Source organism: Trichomycterus rosablanca, chromosome 10 (genome assembly GCF_030014385.1).
Source record: "Trichomycterus rosablanca isolate fTriRos1 chromosome 10, fTriRos1.hap1, whole genome shotgun sequence".
NCBI classification, from domain to species: Eukaryota; Metazoa; Chordata; class Actinopteri; order Siluriformes; family Trichomycteridae; genus Trichomycterus; species Trichomycterus rosablanca.
Genome location: NC_085997.1, coordinates 8,316,677 through 8,339,945, shown reverse-complemented (window position 1 = coordinate 8,339,945; position 23,269 = coordinate 8,316,677). Strand labels below are relative to the sequence as shown.

Here is a 23,269-nt window from a genome sequence, read left to right as displayed (position 1 = left end):
CTGACTGGATTATTTATTAAGATTATTTATTATTTTTTAAGAACTCAAACCCTGTTTGTACTTGTTGTTTGCCTGTTAGTTCCTCATTTCATGTTGCTCTAGCTCAAGCAGCTTGTTCTGTTGGAACTATGACTGCAGTCTATCAGGGAGTGGTAGCTGACGGCTGGAAAGCCATGCTCATATAATGGTTAGTACTCTGCGTTGTGGCCGCAGCAACCCCGGTTGGAATCCAAGTCACGGCATTGTCTTTTTGTATGCCGTGCTTCGAAGGTTTCTATTCTCTCCTCGGGCAAGAGACCGAAATGAGGCTGGAGCTTCAGGAAAGTCAGAACCATAGTCAAACGTGGGCCAGTGGCGCAATGGATAACGCGTCTGACTACGGATCAGAAGATTCTAGGTTCGACTCCTGGCTGGCTCGGTTATCTTTTTTTTGTCTCTCTAACTCCTTGTGTATGGAGCACCAACAATGCATCCAACAATGCAGGTCTTGTCAAAGTGAAAAAGACTTGTCAGAGCGCAAAGAAGTGGCTGATGCTGTTGGAACTATGACTGCAGTCTATCAGGGAGCAGCTGACATGAGCCACCAGACTGCTGGGAAGCCGTGATCGTATAGTGGTTAGTACTCTGTGTTGTGGCCGCAGCAACCCCGGTTCGAATCCGGGTCACGGCACTGTCTTTTCGTATGCCGTGCTTCGAAGGTTTCTATTCTCTCTCTTTTTTTGTCTCTCTAACTCCTTGTGTATGGTTCTCTGTACCCCAGATCCAACAATGCAGGTCTTGTCAAGGTGACAAAGACTTGGCAGAGCGGAAATAAGTGGCTGATGCTGGCACCAGCCGATACTGAGCCTTGCAGTTTCCCATATGGTGTAGTGGTCAGGATTCCTGGTTTTCACCCAGGTGGCCCGGGTTTGACTCCCAGTATGGGAATTGCCTTCTATGATTGGACTTGAGCAAAACTTTGCCCATTACTTCCTTTGCGCCTTGCTGCTGTAGCTCAAGCAGCTTTTTCTGTTGGAACTATGACTGCAGTCTATCAGGGGGCAGCCGACATGAGCCACCAGTGGCAGACTGCTGGGAAGCCGTGATCGTATAGTGGTTAGTACTCTGTGTTGTGGCCGCAGCAACCCCTGTTCGAATCCAAGTCACGGCACTGTCTTTCCGTATGCCGTGCTTCGAAGGTTTCTATTCTCTCTCTTTTTTTGTCTCTCTAACTCCTTGTGTATGGCTCTCTGTACCCCAGATCCAACAATGCAGGTCTTGTCAAGGTGACAAAGACTTGGCAGAGCAGAATGAAGTGGCTGATTCTGGCGTCAGCCGGTGCTGAGCCTTGCAGTTTCCCATATGGTCTAGTGGTCAGGATTCCTGATTTTTACCCAGGTTTTCGACTTCTGCTATGGTAATTGGCCTTTATGATTGGACTCGAGCAAAACTCTGTGTATTAGTTCCTCGGCGCCTTGTTGCTGTAGCTCAAGCAGCTTGCAGTTCAAATATTAGGACATGTGGGGGTGTTGAGGAAAATTGGCATTGGTAACGTGAAGCAAGTCAGGATGGCCAAGCAGTCGTTCAGCTCGCAGTCTCTGCACTGTACACTTTGTCACTAGGCTGTAAATCATATATCAATAGAAAGGGAGCCCCATATGAGATCTCCAACTGACCAAATAATGATTTTTGTGTGGACCATTCTTAGCACTGTAACGGCACTAGCGTGTTAGGGTGTGTTTTCTCTGGTATGAGTGTATTAGGTACAGCCTTCTTGTTGGCTTTTTAACTGACTGGATTATTTGTTACGAACTCAAACCCGGTTTGTGCTTGTTTTAGGCTATTCAATCGTCCACAAGATTGAATAATATGAATACAGTTAATATTGTATTATATAATAGAATGACTATAAAGCTGAGTCTGAGCTTAAACACTTGCACCCTGACTTTATAATGCAGCATCAACACTCTGTTAGTACATTAGCAAAGGTGGGGTTTTCGTAAGGGGAATTAACTCAAATTGTAGAGTGCTCGCTTAGCATGCGAGAGGTAGTGGGATCGATGCCTGCATTCTCCAGTGCAGAAACATTATGATCATTTGGCAGCAACTCGGAATCTGAAATGATAAAATTAAGGTGAAATTCGTTGCAGCATTAATCTTTAGGCCAGTCTGTCAGTGTTACAATGTCATTAACGCCCTATTTACTCTTAAACAGTTTTATTTACATACCTTTTTTGTTTTGTTTTGACAGAAACACATGAACTTATAATGCTACAATATTAAAATTCATCAGAGTTTTATTTCTTAGTTTGATCGCTGCTATTGATATAACTGAAATGATATTATTGTTATCTTTTTTATTTACTTTTTGAAGTTTTTTTTGGAAAAAAAGACTCACAGTGATCATTACCAGGATAAAACAGGCAGTGAATGAATGAATGTATTCCATAATAAGAAACAATAAGAACATCCATCATACCACCAGGTGGTGGCAGTGTGATTGTGTGGGGATGCTTTGACATTTGGGTGACTTCATGGGAGTCCTAATCGATTGAACCAGGAATAATGAACCACTGCCCTGATTCTCAGTGCTGAGAATCATCCACTATTTAAATAATACCTGCTCTGTGGTGGTCCTGTGGGGGTCCTGACCATTGAAGAACAGAGTGAGCAGTCTAGAGTCAGTAATTGTAGAACTACAAAGTGCTTCTATATGGTGAGTGGAGCTGATAAAATAGACAGTGAGTGTAGAAACAAGGAGGTGGTTTTAATGTTATGGCTGGTTAGTGTAAACTCACACACTGCTGTATGTGCTTGCATGACTGTAGGACGAGTTCTCAGTGCATTACCGTAATATCCATAAAATGTGTCCTTGCGATTTCAGTGCAGATAAGTTTGTGTAGAGCAGGGCTGCCCAATTTGGGGCCCGCGGGCCAAACTTGGCCCGCCGTCTATTTTTTTTTGGCCCGCCTCACTAGATCAAAGTAGCACCTACTTTTGTCAGTAGCTGGGAATTTCTTTCAGCAGGTGTTGAACTGCCGATAACGCTAGCTGCAATTCATTAGCTGACCACAATTTTACATGAGACAGTGGATAGGAGAGGGGGGCGCTGTGGAGCTCCTGTCAGCAGACATCAAGTAATCTATGATGACACGAGTGAGCTGTTAATCATGGAGCGTATGAGGCAGTGGCATACGGATAAACCAACATTTAAAAACAGTTGGCAGCTTGAATATTATTTCACTGAAATAGATTAAACCGCAGTTTGCCTCATCTGCGGATAGAGTGGCTGTGCTAAGAGTACAAGATCCGGCAGCATTACGAAACAAAACATGCACATCTGTTCTCAAAGTACAGTGGGGAGGAAAGAAAGGTGAAAAAGAATATTTTGCTTTGCATGTTTTTCTTTACAAATTTACATTTGTTCAAATATTTCTGCTCCTAAAAGAAACATTATCATCCGTTGAAATCAATAAAAGCACTGTTAATTAGAATAGACAGTAATGTTTTATTTAACAATAAAAAACGTGATATATTTAAATTTAATGCAATATTAAAATTAGGGCTGGGCGATTTTCACGATAAATTCGGTTAATTCGAATGAACGTTATCACACAATGTTAGAAATGTGACAATCGCGATTAAAATATCCCGAGGCAGAAACTGACCAGACGCTCACGGAATATATAAATCGGGGAAAGTTTAATATCAAAAGGGCGAAACAGTGTACAAAACCAGACAGAGTTAGATTCAGAAATAAGGAGCGCAAACACGATCAGCAAAACTTCACAACGAGACTCACGAACAGAAGAGTTTCATTAAGATTCATGGAATCGAACACAGCTGAACTGAATCAAAACTCCCAAGCGTGAGGACCGATCAGGATTGGCTGACCGGGAACATGTGATAGTCACGTGACAGTCCGTGGGAGCAGGGGAATTGTAGTCCATATGGTTAGAAGCAGACCGTGCCCCCTCCATCCACCCCCCAATAACAAGAGGACAGAATGAAAGCTGAGCTGAGTGCTTACTCAATGTCCCCCCCAGTGTAGATACTGATACATTTTTACACTTCTGCAGTCTTTTAAATTAAAATGCAAGAAAAAAAGAAAATAAATCTAAGTCTTTTTTTTTATTGCATTATACAAAACCAAAAAAAAACGCAATCGGAATCTTTTTTTTTTTTTTTTTTTGCAATATCACCCAGCTTTCAGTACAATAACATAACGTTTTAGTTTTGGCCCGTGGCCCTTCACTGAGATAAAACTTTGGCCCCTTATAAGGAATTATTTGGGAACCCCTGGTGTAGAGACTGCAGCAGCGGATACTGTGTTTGTTTAGAAATTGTGGTCATACTTTTTTCAACAAGGTAAGTTTATTAAAATAAACGTTTTTTGTATATTAGCTTCTGGATATTTTCGGATGCTACGGACAAAACTGTGTTGTACTGCTATGATGATACGACTATGTTCCAAACCCTTTTAGACTCTTCCACCACCGTTAGCGCTTCTCTCAGTTAGTTCAGCTCATTAAATATATTATCCACAGTATCGCTTACTTTTACAAACCCAATTCCAAAAATGTTTAGACAGAAGAGAAAATGTCAATGTAAATAGACAGCAGTTTGTAAAAGATGTTATTTATATTCTAGCATACAAACATACATCGCTCCAAAATATGAATGAACGCTTCAGCCACGGTTGCCAGATTGCGCATTTTAAAGTCCGTCAAAATGCATGGAAAACCGCCCAACATACTCACGAAAAACAGCCGATAATCAGCGCTTAAACAATATTAAACCAGTTAAACATGATCTACTACTGCTGATATCTCACAAATCAGTGATTATAAATTATTAATGGCATTTGAAATAATAAAAAACTAAGACTAAGAAGTCTTAAGGGTTTTTTGTGTTTTGGTAGAACTGTTTCTACTTGAAGAACCCTTTAGTATAATTCAAGGTTCTTTGCTAACTCAATTTGATTTTTATGGATTTTTTTCTCTTGCCACATATAAATGCACATAACATTTAAGGACTGGAAAACAATCGTGCAATTGATACAGGAAAAAAGGAAAAAGGTGAAAGAAAGGAATCTGTTTGTGATCTACCTGCTAAATTCTCCTCCTGAGATGTTTTTTTTGTGTGTGTAAGCAGCAACATACTTCACCTAAAACTTTATATAATCACCTTCAACAGAGCCGAAACAGAAATAAAAACATTTTATAATAATTGAAGTTCTACAGGACAACATATGTTAAAGTTTGTAATTTAAGTCACATCCTTGTGGGGATTAAAGCAGGTTGCAGAGCCTGGATAGCTCAGTCGGTAGAGCATCAGACTTTTAATATGAGGGTCCAGGGTTCAAGTCCCTGTTCGGGTGAGTTGCTTCTTACTGCATTAGGTAAGCGGTAATTTCCAGCATTTAACCAGCCACAGCGAAGAACTGTTGGAGTAGCGACTAATCTTAACCCATCAGATACACGACCGTTCTTTTGTTACAGTAAGCTTGCAAGCAGAGCAACAAGACGGTCAGTATTTAAGGGCTTCCTTTCTTACAACATTTCTTCTGCTAAACCATCGTGCTGTATGCTTAATTTAAGACTCCGTGGTGCATCGGTGTGTTTGAGCTTGTTTAAAAGCTCATTGGCTTTAGAACGTATGCTGTTTTCACAGTGTCTGCTTTCCATTTTAGTTATAAACACAGTTATTGGGTGAGTACAGGTGTTTTTTTATTATGCTTCTTATTATATCATAGTTGCATGTAGTCGGAGTGATGCTAGAGATAACAGCAACGATACAAAGGTACACCAAGTTAAGGTTTGTGTGCACAGTGTGGTCGAACTGTTTCATGTTACATAAAAAAAAAAGTTAAGAAAGGTTGTGGGTCGAAAAGGGCCAATCGCGTGTGCCACACTTGGGATTGTGATTGAGTATACGTTGCATTGGGTGGGTAAACATGGAGCTGGCGTTGAAAAACATGAGTTGGCAGCGGTGGGATTCGAACCCACGCCCCCGAAGAGACTGGAGCCTTAATCCAGCGCCTTAGACCGCTCGGCCACGCTACCACTGGTTAAGGGGTAGATTAAAACAAGCAACTATGTATGCAATTTCTACCTGCATTTTCCAATAGAAGTCAAATCGCCACACCAAACTGGTAAACATCATGAGTTGGTGATGAACTTTCTTCTTCAGACTGGTTTTTAAATGAAAGTCAAAGAGACAGTAGGAGCCCGGGTAGCTCAGTCGGTAGAGCATCAGACTTTTAATCTGAGGGTCCAGGGTTCAAGTCCCTGTTTGGGTGAGTTGCTTCTTACTGCATTAGGTGAGCGGTAATGTCCCGTACTACATGCTTTGTTTAGAATGATGAAGAATTTGTACTTTGTGAAATATTTCTATGTAAAATTGCATGTACTTGATAAGCTTGAAATAATTGCGCACTGCATGTGTAACATGTTCTCCACACCAACTATCTGTTTTAAACAGACTGTAGTAAATATAGGACTGTTTAAATCTACAGTATATTTATGTGCAGCCTAATAATGCACTGAGTTTTAGATATTAATACCTACATATTATATGTTGAATTACATGCATCATAATTTCAGTTCTTGCTTCACAGAGCTGCTTTGTTATTGCACTGCAGTAAACAGTTGGTATATCCTGCACTATTTTGGCCCTTACATAAAGCAGCATCAACCCTTAAGTCAGTCTGTCAGTGGTACAAAGTTACGATTTGGTTCAGTTCATCCTAAAGGCTGCGATAAACGTGAGTAGTACATTACAATTTACTGTTAGTAAATTACAATTTACAAAGGGTAAAGGAGAGTTCTTTATACAGGGAATTAGCTCAATTGGTAGAGTGCTCGCTTTGCGTGCGAGAGGTAGCGGGATCGATGCCCGCATTCTCCAATGTAGAAACATTATGATCATTTAAACTCGATTCGTCATTGCTCACTGAAATGCTGCGTCAAAAATGAGGTCAGTTTATGCTCTATTTTCGTTCATCGTTTAGTTTAAAGACCTTTATTAATTTTTTTAATTGACAAACATGCAATAGCTTTGAAACAATCTTGAAACAAATCTTTTCACATTATTATGTATGGTAGAGGGTTAAAGATGTAAATTTGTATAAAGCATGAGCTGTAGCTGCACGCATTCAGTTTAAAACACTGATGCTTTCCTACAAAGCCAAAAATGGACCAGCCCCAAGCTACCATCGTGGTCTAATCAAATCCCGCTCTGTACCACGCAACCTCCAAGCCACTAGTCTCGCTCGACTTGAGCCCCCACCCAGGACTAAAGGAAGACAAGCATCAAGGCTCTTCTCTGTTCTAGCACCCAAGTGGTGGAATGAACTTCCTCTGTCTGTCCGAACATCTGAGTCTCTTGCTGTCTTTAAAAAACGATTAAAAACCCACCTTTTTACTAAGCACTTAAGCTGACTTGTACTTATTTACTAACATTTTTTTTTCCATTTCCAAAAAACAAAACAAAAAAACAAACACTTTGGTTCTAACAGGTTTCAGCAGATTTGTGTTCTTTGACTGTTGTTTACTACAACTTGAGAAATGAAATGTTTACTATGGAAGCACTTCTGTAAGTCGCTCTGGATGAGAGCGTCTGCTAAATGCAGAAAATGTAAATGTAAAATGTTAGAAGTGGAATTCAAACCCACACCTCCAGGGGAAACTGCAAACTAAACACAGCACCTTAGACCACTCAACCATCCTGACCTGCTTGCAAAGGTCTAATACCAATCCCACAACACCCCCATGTGGACTAAGCTTTGGATGAACTGTTGTATCTTTTCATATTATTATGTATGGTAGAGGGTTAAAGATGTAAATTTGTATAAAGCATGAGCTGTCAGAAGTGAGATTCAAACCCACGCCTCAATGAGAGACTGTAACCTGAACGCAGCACCTTAGACCGCATCCTGACTAGCTTGGGTACCGTTGACACCACATCATGTATCAATAGAAAGAGAGCCCCATATGAGCACTCCAACTGACCAAATAATGTTTTTGGGTGGACCATTGTTAGCACTGTAACGGCACTAGCATGTTAGGGTGTGTTTTCTCTGGTATGAATGTATTAGGTACAGCCTTCTTGTTGGGTTTTTAACTGACTGGATTATTTGTTAATAACTCAAACCCTGTTTGTGCTGGTTGTAGGCTATTCAATCGACCACTAGATGTAGTGTAGTGTGTATTCGTGTTTCCTTAATTTCGTTGTGTTCTCCCTTAATGTAATTGCGTTCCACCTTAAAGAATTTGTGTTGTCTCTTAATATATTCGCGTTTTTCCTTATTGTTGTTGTGTTGTCAGCTTTTGTTTGTTTTGTAAATGTTATTGTGTTTTAACTCAGCGGGCCACCGTAATATAGATGGCATAATATGAATACAGTTACAAAGTAAAACGATGTCGCATGCTGACCTGTGTGGAATACAACTAATGTATGTAATACTAAGAAGTGTTTCTTAAGGGTTTTTTGGTGTTCTTGCTGGAACTGTTCTACAGGACGACGTATGTTAAAATTTGTAATTTAAGTCACGTCCTTGTGAAAGTTAAAGCTATTTGCAGAGCCTGGGTAGCTCAGTCGGTAGAGCATCAGACTTTTAATCTGAGGGTCCAGGGTTCAAGTCACTTTTTGGGCGAGTTGTTTATTACTGCATTGGGAAAGCGGTAACGTCCGTTACTACATGGTTTAATTAGAAAGTTGAAGAATTTGTACTTTGTGAGATATTATTAAGTGAAATAGCATGTACTTGATAAGCTTGAAATAATAGCGCTCTGTGTGTGTAACATGTTCTCCACACCAACTAGTTGTTTCAAACAGACTGTAGTAAATAGAGGATCGTTTAAATCTATATTTATGTGCAGCCTAATAATGCACTGAGTTTTAGATATTAATACCCACATATTTTTTGTTGCCTTAAAGACTCACTTAAATCCTGATCATAATTTTTGATGCTGCGTTTCATTAAGCGATGCCGCAACGAGTTTCATATTACATGATACCCTTAAACAATCATAATGTATTTGCACTGGAGAATGCGGGCATTGATCCCGCTACCTCTCACATGCTAAGCTACCATTTGAGCTAATTCCCCTTACGATGCTCCTTTGTTCCCATTTTGAAGGTTGTGATATTACTTTAAGCTTACCTTTTCTTTTTCATGTAATTACTGATATTTTACTGGATCTCTGCTGATATCTTGTGGGCCATATTGACTAATCAGTGAAAATAATGCGCTGCCTTGTATAATAAAACCATTATGCTTATTTAGCTTTAATTAGCTTTAATTATTAAACAGTTAATAAGATAGTGATGGTGAAACTAAAAACCTGTTAATACCATCACTAAGTGTCTTTACCATCACAACAAGTTATGTGTTGGTAATGGCATGTTGAGGTAATGACAGTTTTTACTTAGGGAAAAAAGTAAACAGCTAGTATATAATGTACTTTACATACATTTAAATAATGTGAACATTTCAATAGTACAATACTGCTGTAACAATGTAAATAGAAGCTGAATAAACATACTTTATGATCAGAATGAATACACGTTTAAATTTCTCACATTTTCAGATATCAAAGGCTGGGTCCTGGCATCCATATGGATGTTACTTTGACGCGTACCACCTACCTCAGCATGGTTGCAGACCATGTTCACCCTTTCATGAAAACTGTATTTGCTGATGGCTGTGTCCTTTAATGAAGTAAATCTGTATAAAGTATGAGCTGTCAGAAGTGGGATACAAACCCACACATCCAGGGGAGACCGCGATCTGAACGCAGTGCCTTAGACCACTCGGCTATCCTAACCCGCTCACAAAGGGCTAATGCCAGTTTCCCACAACACCCCACGTGAATCAGGGTTCAAGTCCCTGTTCGGGCGAGTTGTTTCTTACTGCATTAGGTAAGCGGTAATGTCCCGTACTACATGGTTTATTTAGAATGATGAAGAATTTGTACTTTGTGAGATATTTCTAAGTGAAATAGCATGTACTTGATCAGCTTGAAATAATAGCACACTGTATGTGTAACATGTTCTCCACACCAACTAGTTGTACGCCCAGCTGTTTCAAACAGCACTACATTAAACAGTTGGTATATCCTGCACTATTTTGGCCCTGACATAATGCAGCATCAACGCTCTGTTAGTACATTACAATTTATTGTTTAATTTTTGTACAATTTAATGTATGGTAGAGGGTTAAAGATGTAAATTTGTATAAAGCATGTGCTGTCAGAAGTGGGATTCAAATCCACACCTCCAGGGGAGACTGCAAACTGAACACAGTGCCGTAGACCGGTCGGCCATCCCGACTAGTGAGCTATTTTGGCAATATAGTGTATAATCGACTTCAAGTCAAGTCAAGTCAACTTTATTTATTTAGCGCTTTTTACAATAGACATTGTCTCAAAGCAACTTTACAAAAAACCCCTGTTGAGCAAGCCGAGGGCGACTGTGGCAAGGAAAAACTCCCTGAAAATTACAGCAAGAAACCTTGAGAGGAACCAGACTCAGCAGGGCCCATCCTTCTTGGGTGGTCTGGAGGATACTTTAAATAAATAGGATTTACACAAATCATACAAACACAGAATTAAATGAACTAAAAGTTATAACTGGCAATAAATAAAGAAATAAATAATAATAGAGTTATTATTCGGTCTAGTCTTCAATAAAGTCTGTAGTGAGTTCTTGTCATTCTTGGTGCAGTTACTCCCGACCCGTCACATCTGGCAGGAGCAGCATCGTTGGCACTGCAGTCTCGACTTTAATCCTTAACCTCGGCGGGTAAACAGGTTTCCATCAGAATGCCCTTGGGGTAAAACAATAGAGAATGTAGTTAATAATGTACAATGCTAGTTATATAAAACAGTTTTACAGAGAGTTTTAGACTCCGGCAGCCCTAATTATTACAGCATAACTAAAAGGGAGAGCGAGCAGGTAACAAGGTCATGAAAGCTTTCACAGGACATCAGCGCCCACCTCTCCTACCCAAACCAGAGTGATCGGACAGGAGAGGCAGAACGACAGCAACCCAACATCCCTGATCACCACAAGTTTCTATGACCAAGGACCTCCAAGCTCTGCGCCTTTGTCTATACTAATCAAAAGCCTGAGAAAATAAATATGTTTTCAGTCTAGACTTAAACATTGAGACTGTGTCCGAATCCCGAACAGAGGCAGGAAGATTATTCCAGAGTTGTGGAGCTTTGTAAGAAAATGCTCTTCCACCAGCCGTGATCTTTTTAATTCTAGGAACTATAAGTAACCCTGCGCTGGGTTGTAGTGATTAATAAGCTCACTCAGATACTGTGGAGCCAGACCATGTAGCGCTTTATAGGTTAGTAAAAGTATTTTGTAATCAATGCGGAATTTAACTGGCAGCCAGTGAAGAGATGATAGAACAGGACTAATAAGATCAAATTTTTTCGTTCTAGTTAGCACTCGAGCTGCTGCATTTTGAACTAACTGGAGTTTGTTTATGGATCTACCAGAGCATCCAGTTAGAAGAGCATTACAATAATCTAAACGAGAAGTTATAAATGCATGGATCAGTTTTTCTGCGTCATTAACAGATAGTATATTTCTTATTTTAGAGATATTACGCAAATGATAGAAAGCAACTCTAGTAATATTATTAATGTGAGTATCAAAGGAAAGATCTGAATCTATTGTGACACCCAAGTTTTTTACATCTGGGCTGGGAGTAACAGAGAAAGTGTTTAGGTTTAGCACCAGGTTAGACAACTTGTCTCTTGCAGCTTTAGAGCCAACAAGTAAAACCTCAGTTTTATCTGAATTAAGTAAAAGAAAATTACACGACATCCAGTTTTTTATGTCGTTTATACAATCTTCTATCTTACTGATTGTGTCAGTATCATTTGGTTTGGCTGATATATACAGTTGTGTGTCATCTGCATAGCAGTGAAATTTTATGCCATGTTTATGAATAATTTCACCTAGTGGAAGCATATAGAGTGTAAATAATAGTGGTCCCAGTACCGACCCCTGTGGAACACCACACTTTACTTTTGTAGTTTCCGAGCATTTATTATTTACATAAACAAATTGCGAGCGGTCAGTCAGATATGATTGAAACCAAGAGAGTGCGAGTCCTTTAACACCTACTGTATTTTCTAGCCTCTCCAGTAAAATGTTATGATCGACCGTATCAAACACTGCACTAAGATCTAATAGAACAAGAAAAGAGACACATCTATTATCAGAAGACATTAACAACTCGTTAACTACTCTAATTAATGCGGTTTCGGTACTATGATTGTGTCTAAATCCTGATTGAAATTTTTCATGAATACAATTTTCATTCAAATAAGAACACAATTGTTTGGAAACGTCTTTTTCTAATATTTTAAAGACAAAAGGAAGGTTTGAAATTGGCCTATAATTAGATCAAACATGTGGATCAAGATTAGGTTTTTTAATCAGGGGTTTAATAACGGCACTTTTAAACAATTTAGGTACATACCCAAGGCTAAGGGATGCATTGATTAATGTAAGCAGGGGCTCTACAATAGCTGGGAGTAAATCTTTAAGTAAATGAGTTGGAACAGGATCGAGTATACACGATGATGACTTTGATGATTTAATCAACATAGTTAGTTCATTTTGGGAGATTGGATTAAAGGAATTTAGTTGGATTAACTCGTTACTATTATCACCAATGCTGCTCGGAGTGAGTCCATACTTAACATTGGCAGGTAACTCACTCTGACTGTGAAGTCGTATTTTTTCCATCTTGTCATTAAAGAATTTTAAAAAATCATCGCTGGTACAGTCAGGTGGTATATGAGATTCAGTTTCATTGACGTTTTTAGTTAATTTGGACACTGTCTCGAAAAGGAATCTAGGATTATTTTTATTTTTCTCTATTGGGACGAATAATATAAAGATTTAGCTTTTATAAGTGCATGTTTATACTCAGTTAGAGCATCTTTTCAAGCAATCTTATACACCTCCAGTGTAGTGTGACACCACTTGCGTTCTAATTTCCGTGCTGCTTGTTTAAGTGCGCATGTGTGGTCATTGTACCAAGGAGCAAGTTTTTTCTCCCTAATCAGTTTAGTTTTGAGTGGGGCTACGTTATCTAAGGTTGTACGCAGTACGGTCTCTAGGTTTTGAGTTGCCTGATCTAGTTCCTTAGGTTCTGATGCTGATATATTTGGTAATTCTGGTAGGCAGTTTATGAACGTTGCTGCAGTTGCAGATGTAATAGTGCGCTTACATTTAAAACGATGTGGTTGCTGTATATTATTGGACAGGGACACTTCATAAATTAGAAGGGAGTGATCAGAAATTAAGTCATTCTGTGGTACAATTTCCAGGTTGTCTATGTTTATACCATAAGTAAGTATTAAATCTAAGGTATGTTTACAGCGGTGAGTGGGTCCTGTTACATTTTGGGTAAAGCCTACAGATTCTAAAATAGAATTAAACGCAATTTTGAGTGGATTACACTTATCCTCATAATGAATATTAAAGTCACCAACAATTAAAGCTTTTTTAGTTGATAAGACTAATTTAGAAAGAAAATCGGCAAATTCGTTAAGAAATTCTGAGTAAGGACCAGGGGGTCGTTAAACAGTAACCAGCTTAAACATACTAGTTTTATCAGATGAACATTTATTGGTTATGTCAGAGATAAGAACCTCAAACGAGTTTGTTATGGGAGATGATTTTACAGTAAGACCTATGTCTTTATCATAAATTGTGGCTATTCCTCCACCACGACCGCTAAGACGTGGCTTATGTTCATAACTGTAACCCGGAGGAGATGCTTCATTTAAACCTAGATACTCATCAGGTCTAGCCCAGGTCTCGGTTAAACAAAGTGCACTAAGACAATTATCTGTAATTATTTCATTTACAATTACTGTTTTACATGCAAGTGACCTGATGTTTAGAAGTCCTAACTTTAGTTTAGCCCTACTATGGTTTTCATGATGCTCATTTAGATTAATTTTAATGAAGTTATTATGACATACTTTTTGATTTAGTGTGGGCTTACACCTGCCACGGTAAACAGACATAGTCTCAATGGTTTGTGACCTAAGGATTCCAGGTGACGTCCGATTGCGACTCGCAGACAGTTGGTTAGGCCTGTTTGTCTGCTGCCTGGTCTTGGCTCTGGATAGTCATTTACCACTATCTGCCGCTACACTAACGCGGTGGTAAAGCCTGTCACCTATGCTGCAAGAAATGCGAGCAGCACCCTCCCACGTGGGGTGGACACCATCTTGCTTCAAAAGACCAGGCCTTCCCTCAAAGGTGGACCAATTATCTACAAAATCAATGCAGTTTTCTGAGCACCATTTAGACATCCAGCGGTTCAGCAACAACAACCTGCTGTAGGTTTCGCCACTGGGTCGAATCGGTAAGGGGCCAGAGCACACTACTGCCTCAGACATCGACCTAGCTAACTCACACACCTCTTTAACATTACTCTTAGTAACCTCAGACTGCCGTAAACGAACATCATTAGTGCCGACGTGGATAACAATCTTCGAAAATCTACGATTAGCATTAGCCAGCACTTTCAGATTTGCTCTGATGTCAGGCGCCCTGGCCCCCGGAATACAAGTGACTATGGTTGCTGGTGTCTCTATGGGGGTTGCAATACGCACGACTATGTCGCCGAGACGTCACCCAGTCGCCCCGCTGTGAGGACTCTAATGCCGGAGTCTGGGGTTCTACACCTGAACTGCTGGCATTCGGGACTGCTACAGCTGTATCTAAACACTCACTAGTAGTAGTCTGTTCTAACGCCCGAATGCGCCCTTCTAACACTGAGATCTTCTCCGTCAGACTAACAACTAATCTGCACTTATCACATATAAAGTTATCACTAAACACGGAGAAGGAATAACTGAACATGTTGCATTCGGAACAGGGATATAAAGCTCCTGCAGGGGCCATTATAACAAAGAAATGTACTTAGCTTTAGAGGGTGAGTTGAAGTTGATGTTTATGTTGGTTTCACCGGCGCTTCTGCTGGTAGTCACAGAAAAACGGCTTTAATTCCGGACGAAACAGGCGATGATGAGCTGGAATATAAAAACCAACAACCAAACAACACAAATGCGCTTCGTTCGGATAAAATGGCTGTAATTCTAAAGGAAAACGGTGTTTATGCGCTGGTGTACAAAATAAATAAACAGAACGCGGTTCCTACAGACAGAAAACGGTTTTAACTCCCCACAAAAACAAAGGTGTTTAAGCGCTGAACTACAAAAACAAACAAACACAAACGCGTTTTGTTTCCGACAAAACCGGCTGTAATTCTAAAGGAAAACGGTGTTTATGTGCTGGTGTACAAAACAAATAAACAGAACGCGCTTCCTACGAACAGAAAATGGTTTTACCTCCCCACAAAACAAAGGTGTTTAAGCGCTGAACTACAAAAACAAACAAACACCCCCTGCCTTGCATAGTCCCGTGGGCTGCGCCACTTAAATAACCAGGCAATTCTCATGATTGGACATGGGACACAAGCTCAGGTTTGATCACCCTGTAGCTGGCCACCTTTGATGAGGGTGTTTAGTGTTGAAAGGCTGAAACACCCCTTGATTCAAAGGTACACTACTGATGATGTGTCTTGAAATTTACATCTTTCCACATCTGAGATACAGCACTCACGCCACTCTCAACACCAAGGCAAACCTCATGTGCATACCATTTACTGGCACAATGGACAAGTTTACCATCACGTCCGGTGTTTCATGATTCAATGCAGCATCAGCGCTCTGTTAATACATAAAAATTTACAAATGGTAAAGGATGTTTTTTGTAATTAAAAACTAAGACTAACTAGGACTAAGATTTGTACAAACTGTTGTATCATTCTTTTCACATTATTATGTATGGTAGAGGGTTAAAGATGTAAATTTGTATAAAGCATGAGCTGTCAGAAGTGGGATTCGAACCAACGCCTTCAGGGGAGATTGTGAGCTGAATGCAACGCCTTAGACCACTCAGCAATCCTGACTAGGTAAGTCACACTTAACACCACCCCCACCCCACACGGACTAATATTTGTACAAAATCCAGAATCTTTTCACATTATTATGTATGGTAAATTTACTGATTGTAACCCATTTGCTGCACTGTACACTTTGTCACTAGGCTGTAAATCATATATCAATCGAAAGGGAGCCCCATATGAGCACTCCAACTGACCAAATAATGTTTTTGGGTGGACCATTCTTAGCACTGTAACGGCACTAGCATGTTAGGGTGTGTTTTCTCTGGTATGAGTGTATTAGGTACAGCCTTCTTGTTGGGTTTTTAACTGACTGGATTATTTCTTAAGAACTTAAACCCTGTTTGTGCTCGTTGTAGGCTATTCAATCATCCACTAAATGGCAAAATGTGAATACAGTTATTGTGCTGGAAAGTCTCATCGCATGCTGACCTGTGTGGAATACAACTGATGTATGTAGCACTAAGAAGTGTTTCTTAAGGGTTCTTTTAGGTGTTATTGGTAGAACTGTTTCTACTTGAAGAACTCTTTAGTATAATTTAAGGTTCTTTGCTAACTCAATTTAATTTTTATGGATTATTTTATTTTGCCACATATAAATGCACATAACATTTTGATGACTGAAAAACAATCATGCAATTGATACAGGAAAAAAGATAAAAAGTGAAAAAATGCACTGGGTTTTAGATATTAATACACACATATTATATGTTGAATTACATGCATCATAATTTTAGTTCTTGCTTCACAGAGCCGCTTTGTTATTGCACTGCACTAAACAGTTGGTATATCCTGCACTATTTTGGCCCTTTCATAATGCAGCATCAATGCTCTGTTAGTACATTACAATTTACAAAGGGTAAAGGAGGGTCCTTCATAAGGGGAATTAGCTCAAATGGTAGAGCGCTCGCTTAGCATGCGAGAGGTAGTGGGATCGATGCCTGCATTCTCCAGGTTTTAAATGTATGCAGAGAAACAGATAGACTACATTCAGTAATTTTGGAACTACAAAGTGCTTCTATATTGTAAGTTGAGCTGATAAAATGGACAGTGAGTCTAGAAACAAAGAGGTTTTTTTAATGTTATGTTCTAACCTGTAATAAATTGCATTTCTCAAGATGTGCACTAGGTGGAGGCAAACCGCAAATTACAAAAACAGTGACCACATTTCATGTCAATCACGTTGACCTGTTAAAATGAGGGGCGATCGACCAGCATGCACTGTGAGATCGACTGGTAGATCGTGATCGACGTATTGGGCACCCCTGATGTAAAACAACTGTACTTTTGGTAACCCCTTTTGGAGTCTTTCCAAGGATTTGCTCCTGATAACTTTTATTGTTTATTGAAACACAACATTTCCATCACAGATCTGCTTCAAACTTAGGGAGATCCGCTGTCAGAACTCGGACACAGTCTCTATGTTCAAGTCTAGATTGAAAACATGTTTATTTACTCAGGCTTTTGATTGGTCTTTTCAAACTAAACAAGCAAACCTAGTTATGCTGTAATAGTTAGGGGTGCTGGAGTCTAAACCTGTAAAACTCTCTGATATTTTACTCTTAACGATTTCACATTGTAACAACATCTTCTGTTGTTTTAACCCGAGGTGGTTCTGACGGAAACCTGTTCACCCTCTCGAGGTTAAAGACTGCAAGTCGAGACTGCAGTGCCAACAATGCTGCTCCTACTAGATGTGACGGACACCTGGCGTGTTTGCACCAAAAATGTCCAGAACGTACAACAGACTTTATCACAGACTGGACTGAACAATGAAGAACTCACATTATTTTTTTGCTAGTTACAACTTTCAGTTCAATTTAATTTTGTGTTTGTATGATTTGTGTAAATCCTTTTTATTTAAAGTATCCTCCAGGCCACCCAAGAAGGATGGGTCCCTGCTGAGTCTGGTTCCTCTCAAGGTTTCTTCCCGAGTTTTTCCTTGCCACTCTCGCCCTTCGGCCTGGATTCTGTAAAGTTGCTTTGAGACAATGTTCATTGGAAAAAGCGCCATATAAATAAATCTGACTTGACATGTGTCTGAGATCTCTAACTCAAGCACCGTTTATGCAATCCATTTGAGTACTACTGTATTTTATAGAGTACATCCTGAGCTTTTTATTAATGTCACATTTGTGGGTGTGTGGCAAGCAGCTCATGAACTTTCTTTTAAAAATGGCTGCCATGTCATATTTCAAATTTCATGGAAATAAGCAAAGTAAGAGATCAGTTTCGTTCAATATGAGTCGTAACTTCAGTTTATAAAGATTACAGAAATGTACAGCAATTTTAACCCTTTCTAAACAAAACATTTATCCAATGTCCTTTGTTATGGACGGCAGGACTTACTACACCCGGTTTTTAGCCTATTTCTATACAAGGAAGCAGAGGGCTGAGTAAGGCAGAAAATATTTTATGGAACAGATTTATGCAGGAAATTCAGGTGGTGGTGTGTTAGTGTGTGTTGTGCTGGTATGACTGGATAAGACACAGCAGCGCTGCTAGACTGAAAATAGTCCACCAACCAAAAACATCCAGCCATCAGCACCCTGTGGGAAGCGTCCTATGACCACTGATGAAGGTCTAGAAGATGACCAACTCAAACAGCAGCAATAGATGAGCGATCGTTTCTGACTTTACATCTACAAGGTGGACCAACTAGGTAGGAGTGTCTAATGGAGTGGACAGTGAGTGGACACGGTATTTAAAAACTCCAGCAGCGCTGCTGTGTCTGATCCACTCATACCAGCACAACACACACTAACACACCACCACCATGTCAGTGTCAATGCAGTACTGAGAATGATCCACCATCCAAATAATACCTGCTCTGTAGTGGTCATGTCAATAATTGTAGAACTACAAAGTGCTCCTATATGGTGAGTGGAGCTGATAAAATAGACAGTGAGTGTAGAAACAAGGAGGTGGTTTTAATGTTATGGTTGATTAGTGTAAACTCACACACTGCTGTATGTGCTTGCATGACTGTAGGACGAGTTCTCAGTGCATTACCGTAATATCCATAAAATGTGTCCTTGCTATTTCAGTGCAGCAAAGTTTGTGTAGAGACTGCAGCAGCGGATACTGTGTTTGTTTTGATTTTGAGGTCATACTTTATTAACAAGGTAAGTTTATTTTTTAAAGAAAGGTTTGTGTATATTAGCTTCTGGATATTTTCGGATGCTACGGACAAAACTGTGTTGTACTGCTATGATGATACGACTATGTTCCAAACCCTTTTAGACTCTTCCACCACCGTTAGCGCTTCTCTCAGTTAGTTCAGCTCATTAAATATATTATCTACTGTTTCCCTTATCTTTACAAACCCAATTCCAAAAATGTTTAGACGGAAGAGAAAATGTCAATGTAAATAGACAGCAGTTTGTAAAATATGTTATTTATATTCTAGCATACAAACATACATCGCTCCAAAATATGAATGAACGCTTCAGCCAGGGTTGCCAGATTGCGCATTTAAAAGCCCGCCAAAATGCATGGAAAACCGCCCGACATACGAAAAACAGCCGATAATCAGCGCTTAAACAATATTAAACCAGTTAAACATGATCTACTACTGCTGATATCTCACAAATCAGTGATTATAAATTATTAATGGCATTTGAAATAATAAAAAACTAAGACTAAAAAGTCTTAAGGGTTTTTTGTGTTTTTGCTAGAACTGTTCCCAGCTAACAATTTTTGGTTCCCAGAACGTTCCGGGAACGTTAGTTTTTGGTTCCCAGAACGTTCTGGGAACGGATCATTTTGGTTGCCCTTTGGTTCCCCAGGAAAGTTTTCTTTACGGAAATAGAACGTTCCCGTTTGGTTGTGCATTATAGTTGTGGGAACGTTCCCCTAACGTTCCCGTAACCTTAAAATTATTGAAACCTTAAGGGAACCTTGTACTAACCTTTAAATTATTGAAACCTTAAGGGAGCCTTGTACTAACCTTTAAATTATTGAAACCTTAAGGGAACCTTGTACTAACCTTTAAATTATTGAAAACTTTAGACAACCTTGCAATAACACTCCGGTAACACCGGCAGACCGTGTCAGCTCTGACTCTTTTTGAATGACTGCCCAGAATCGGGCCAAATACACTAGCCCAAATCCGGATGCCAGATCTCTGCCGACTCTCCCATAACTGGGCTGGAATAGCCCCCAAAACACTGCGATACTATTTATTTACCGTTTTCTTCTCCTTTCACATCCTCATAGATAAAATAGTAGATTTATACTACAGATTAACTACTGATTGTGCAGCAGAAAGTATTTTATTAAGATAATTGCAGCAAGTAGTATAATAATAATCATCAGAATATTATAAATAAGACCAATTACAAAAGCAAACCAAAATGACAGCTATATAAATACTATATGTAGAAAATAACATATTGCACACACACACACACACACACACACATACAGTATATATATATATATATATATATATATAAACAATATAAAGAAGTACTGTTTGTTTGTTCGTTTATCAGGATTTTAACCTCATAACACAAGATTCATCAGTTCACAAGGTTAAATCGAACACAGTCATGAACAAGTTAGTGTCTCCAATTCACCTCACTTGCATATCTTTGGACTGTGGGAGGAAACCGGAGCACCCAGATGAAACCTACGCGGACATGGGGAGAACATGCAAACAACACAGAAAGGACCCAGACCGCCCCACCTGGGGATCGAATCCAGAACCTTCTTGCTGGATCTTGTGACCTTGGCTGATGATCTACACCGGCTGTTTGATGCTGCAGAGTAGTGTTCATAGTTTTTACTCATGTATGAGAGGTGAATAAGCAAATGTGGCTCAGTGATGGTAGTGGACACTTGAATATCTACAAAAAATACAAGGGACAACCTTTGGGTTATAAAATTATATTCGATCAGCCATAACATTAAAACCACCTCCTTGTATGTATACTCTTTTTCTATCAGCTCCACTAACCATATAGTTTACTAACCATTTACTGACTTTCCCTATGGGATTAATAAAGTTATCTATCTATAGGTGCACTTTGTAGCTCTACAGTTCCACTGTCGCTTTTTATGCTTATCTATGCTGAAAACACATTGAGCCGTGTCAATTCGAAATGTAAAAATTCAATTAATCACCACATAGATACGTTAAAAGCGCTTCATTAAACTTCCCTGACGCATTGTGCAATGTCAGTTTTAACAAAGTATTATGAATGTAGAAAATCAATTAAACACCACATACATGAGTTTAAAGCGTTTCTTTAAACTTTTCTGTAAATCTTTTCTGTTAATGTTATCCACAGTATTCAATGAACTTTATTATATTCGATGATTTAGCAGCTGTTGTCTAATGCTAGAAACTGTTAGCCTTTTAGCTAACGTTACCTGAAGTGTTTCAGTTCAGACCACCAGTTAACCTAAAACTCACTAGATAACATTACCTAACAGTTTCCATTTCCAAATTACTCTCTATCTTAATCCAGAACTCATTAATAGACTTTCTGCTTACATTTTACTAAGTAAAAAGTTGTTAAGATTAAACGTTTATTTACCTCATACAAACGAACGATTCCTCATTTTCAACGGCTCGCGTCGCACTGTTGCCATGGTGACGCTGTTCAACATGGGCCAGATGATTGTGCTAGCTGGGTTAACTTAGAAACCTTCCGGGAACGTTACTGGAACAATACTTTATACACATAAGAAATAAAACCTTATACAAGCTTTAACTAATGTTCTCTGTTAGTTCTCATAAAACCATGAGAGAACGTTAGGTTTCATAGTTTTATAGTTGGTACTTGTAAGTAAAGGTTGATCTACATGGACCGTCTCAAGCAAAAGGCTGCTTTTTTTTTGTTCCTACTAAAAAACTTTAATGATCGTAAGAAAACCTTCCGGGAACGTTACTGGAACGTTACTTTAAACACATGAGAAAGAAAACCTTAAGGCAACTTTTAGATAACGTTCTCTGTTAGTTTTCATAAAACCATGAGAGAACGTTAGGTTTCATAGTTCCCGGAACGTTCCGGGAACAGCGCTGATTTTTTAACGAGAATAGAACGTTACCATAACGTTATGGGATGGTTCCCTAAAAATAACCATAGGGGAACCTACGTTACGTTACGGGAACGTTCTGTGTTAGCTGGGTTTCTACTTGAAGAACTCTGTAGTATAATTCAAGGTTCTTTGCTAACTCAATTAGATTTTTATGGATTTTTTTCTCTTGCCACATATAAATGCACATAACATTTAAGGACTGGAAAACAATCATGCAATTGATACAGGAAAAAAGGAAAAAGGTGAAAGAAAGGAATCTGTTTGTAATCTACCTGCTAAATTCTCCTCCTGAGATGTTTTTTTTTGTGTGTGTAAGAGGGGGTGGCCAGTGGTGGCCATGGCCACCATAAATGAATCTTCGGCCACCCCTCCGGCCCCCCCATCACCGCTTTGCCGGCAACTTTTTTTGCGGAAGCATTTCTGCACGCAGGTGTTCTCACAGGGACGCAATTCAACAGCGCACCTCAAAGAAGTAGTTCTCCACCAAAACAGTGCAGTCATACACTCGACATAAATGTCAACCACCAACACAATTACAGATGTAGTACTACTTAGTACTACTAGTACTACTATTACTATTTAGTAGTATTTGTGGCGAGCTACGAGTAAAGGCGCCAGCTGGCTCTGCGCGTTCCAGTGTTGACAGATTGGGCCGTTATCCGCCTAATTGGGAAGATTTTGTTGGAAAACAATTTAATCGCAGTTAAATAACACTTCTATTTAAAAGAATATATTCCGTTTTAAGAAGCTCCAGCATTGTAGAAGGCTATTAAAAGTAAAGTCTATTTTCAATGCTGATTTGGCTTAATAGTGTTGGTCAGTCTGTATCATATTGTTAAAAGAAAATTAAAATTAGTTTTCCATGCATTCACACTAGCATGTTCTGGGGTTCAAATGAGTCTCATTACACACAAGTTGGCAGCCAAATGATAAAGTATTGCAAGGGAATATCTAGTGCTGGACAATAGTTCGATATCGATATATATAGCGATAGAAAATGTTTCAATAACGGTGATATGATTTTTAAACAAATTCGATCGATATGCATACGTAAGTGCATGATGACGTGCGCCACAGTTACCGCTCTGATTACACTATAATACCTACAACACGGTGGATATTAGCGGCTAAATGAGTTCAACAGCTGTGAGTGAACGAGCATCCACAGTCAATCTGCGACCAGCCGTTCGAGGGGAAAAAAAAAAGTCTCTGTGACTCTGAAAGTCT

At 39.3% G+C, this 23,269-nt stretch overlaps 3 non-coding genes across 3 annotated transcripts; 2 read left to right on the top strand and 1 right to left on the bottom strand.

Moving 5' to 3' along the window:
- Positions 1-345: 345 nt before the first annotated feature.
- On the top strand, positions 346-418 carry trnar-acg (transfer RNA arginine (anticodon ACG)). Its single transcript has one exon. It is a non-coding gene; the product is annotated as a tRNA-Arg (tRNA).
- A 180-nt stretch (positions 419-598) lies between these two features.
- On the top strand, positions 599-670 carry trnah-gug (transfer RNA histidin (anticodon GUG)). Its single transcript has one exon. It is a non-coding gene; the product is annotated as a tRNA-His (tRNA).
- A 5,292-nt stretch (positions 671-5,962) lies between these two features.
- Positions 5,963-6,044, bottom strand: trnal-aag (transfer RNA leucine (anticodon AAG)). The gene has a single exon. It is a non-coding gene; the product is annotated as a tRNA-Leu (tRNA).
- Between the last annotated feature and the right edge of the window lie 17,225 nt (positions 6,045-23,269).